Source organism: Plasmopara halstedii (genome assembly GCF_900000015.1).
Source record: "Plasmopara halstedii genome assembly, contig: Scaffold_525, whole genome shotgun sequence".
Classification (NCBI taxonomy): domain Eukaryota; phylum Oomycota; class Peronosporomycetes; order Peronosporales; family Peronosporaceae; genus Plasmopara; species Plasmopara halstedii.
In genome coordinates this window covers 1,245,901-1,249,049 of record NW_020187445.1, presented here as the reverse complement: position 1 = coordinate 1,249,049, position 3,149 = coordinate 1,245,901, and positions in this window count along the sequence as shown.

Below are 3,149 nucleotides of genomic sequence, written 5' to 3'. Positions count from 1 at the left end.
ATTACCAATTGCTCATGAGAGCGAGTGATATTCCGCTAACAGCGGTGAGCACTCCGAGTGTCATGCTCTAGAAGTGGCTGGTGATGCCCCAAGAGCTGTCAAACGCGCCAGCAACATTTAATCGTCTTGTGACGCAGTTGTTCAGGCCCCCCACGGCGTATGCACATACATACTTTGATGACATTTTCGTTCATAGTCGTGCGAAGCATGGGAAGACATATGAGGATAATCATATCGTCCATTTGAGAGCGGTGCTCCAGTGCATGCGCACGAACAAACTGTACGCCAATGCAGACAAGTGCATCTTTGGCGCAGAAGAGATTCCCGTTTTAGGGTGCTTCATTGGGAAGCGTGGCCTTCGAGTGGATCCCGCTATGGTCAAGGTCATTGTAGATTGGCCGGTTTCAAAGAACCAGAAGGACTTGCTTAGGTGGTTTGGTCTCGCCAATTACTTGCACAAGTACAGCGTAAATCACGCAGAAATGGCGCGGCCATTATCCAATCTCCTCAAAAGGATGTGGAATGGAGTTGGAACACCGAATATCAGGAGGCTTTTAACGGGGTCAACGAAAGTCTCCTGCAGGCGCCAATACTGGCACTGCTAGATCTCGATCATCCTTTCAGCGTCGTATATGACGCTTCGGACTTCGCCATCGGCTGTGCACTGCTGCAAGAAGAACCCGAGGGGCGAGATCGAGTGATCGCGTTCGAATCTCGACAGCTCAAAGTGCAGAGAAGAATTACCCAGTTCATGACAAGGAACTACTTGCGATGAAGTATGCACTTGTCAGCTTCAGGGTCCACCTGCTCGGCTCCAAGCCGTTTGTGATTTATACAGATCATGCGTCACTACACACTGCAACTCAGTCGCCCCACCTTTTGCAGAGGATAGTCAGATGGCTATCCTGCTTAGTGGTATATAACTTCGAGGTGAAGTATAAGCCGGGAAAGCAGAATGCTTTGGCTGACGCGTTGACACGCAGACCAAACTATGAGCTTGCTCATGTTACAACTGTAACGTCGTCTGTGACGGATTAGATCCACACCGCGTATGCGGGTGATGAGATGTGTGTAGCGTTACGACGGGCTCTGGAGAGCAAGGAGTTTGGATACTCGGACAAGAAATTTTCATCAAGATGGCGCGCACGATTGCACCGATATTCGTTGAATATCGGTATGCTATATTATAGCACCGAATCAACGGATACACCACAAATTGTGGTTCCTCATGTTGAGAATTTGAAATACCGCATCCTCTATGAGGCTCACGATACGCCACCCAGTGGTCATCTCGGTCGTGAGAAAACGTACAACGCTGTGAGTCACAACTATTGGTGGCGCAAGTTGTACAAATGGACGGGCACCTATGTGCGCACGTGTGAGACGTGTCTACGGGTAAAACCCTCCCTAATGCGGCTGCGCCGCTGGCCAGTTTACCGGTATCCACTGGGTGCTGGCGGTCCATGAGTTTGGACTTTGTGTTTGGCCTGCTGAAAGATTCGGCGGGCAGCACGGGTGTCGTGGTACTCGTCGACCGGTTGAGCAAGATGGCATATTTGGCGGCGGTGCCAGACACCATCGACAGAGTCGGTACAGCAACGCTGTTTGTAGATCGTGTTTCTCGACAGCACGGACTCCCACAGTCAATTGTCTTTGATAGAGACCCCGTTTACGGGAAAATTTTGGTCGACTATCTTCAAGGTGCTAGGCACCAAGTTGGATATGTCGACAGCGGATCATCCACAGACCGATAGCCAAACCGGAAGGGTGAATCGAGTCATCGAAACATTCTTCACAGCGTTTGCGCTGAGATGTCGAGGCGCTGGAGCGCCATGTTGTTGCTCGTAGAGTTTGCACTTAACAATGCAGTGCATTAGTCTACTGGCTACCCGCCATTCTATGTGAACGACCTGATTCACCCTCGCGTCCCGCTGACGTCGCAGTTCCATGACTCAGGGTTTGGTGGGGAGGAATAGCCGAACGGTTAGCTGATGTCAGCCCCCTCACCATCCGCAAAGAAGTCAATGACTTTTTGTCTACCAGACTGAGTGTCCTACGACACGTTCGCGATGTGATGGCTGAAAGCCAAAACCTGCAAAAAGAATATGCAGATGAAAAAGGAAGAGGCAAAGTGAATAGCTTTAGGGTCGGTGACCTGGTTTGATTAAATTTTTAATACCTGCCCACACATGCGGCCTCTACTATCTTCTAGAGAATGCTTCGTCCACGGTTTATTGGACCGTTTAAGGTTGTGGCCAAGCGGGGCTTAGCGTATAGGCTAAACCTTCCCAAACGAATGCGCACCCACCCAGGGTTTTACGTGGGCTTGCTCAAGCCGGACCGGGGTCCGGCGCAAGTAAACGCGGAGGCGTTGGCGCCGGAGCGGATCCCACGGGACCTCGGCAACCCAGAAGCTGAGCCATCAACTGGTTTTGAGCACGGAGCGCAACAATCTCCATTTTCAATGGAGCCAAGCGCTCCACCGTTGCCTTCAGCGATGCATTCGCCTGCTCCATGGCTAGGGGTCAATCCGACAGAGAGCGGTAGTACTCAAGGCGAGGCAACCGGCGCACGACGCGCTTTAAATCGTCAAGAGCGTCCGCCCAGCGATATGATACTTCAACATACCGCTTAGCGGAGCTCCGATCACGAAGGACCTTGTCCTCAAGGGCTCAAAGAGCATCAAGAGTCACCGGACGGCAGTCGACCCGGTCGTTACCGCCCGCCACCGACTCTTCTCGATGAGAACGGCAACGTCCACTATCACTAGGAACGTCTAGTACTACGACGCCGTCACCAAGGTAGGTGGGGATATCCCGACTCAGAAAATTCGTGGGAGTTTGAGGCACCACTTTAGCAAGATTGCCCATTCGCTGTGGACGCTCTTGGTCGGAAAGATCAGGACGCCCTGCGCTTCCCGGCAATAGCCAGGGAAGTAGAAGAACTATGAGCTCAAGCTCAAGCAGTGGCTCTAAGCTCTTGCGGTCGTAGACACAGTACACGTGGGAGCAGTAGGGAGTTAACAAATACGTCGCAGGGCGACAATCCGAAGGAAGTCGACGGCGTGTCTTGAGTTTGGCAAACTCAAAGCGGAGGTGTCGCTCAACACACACGTCCACTTTTCTGTGGCTCGACTGTAGCTTACACAA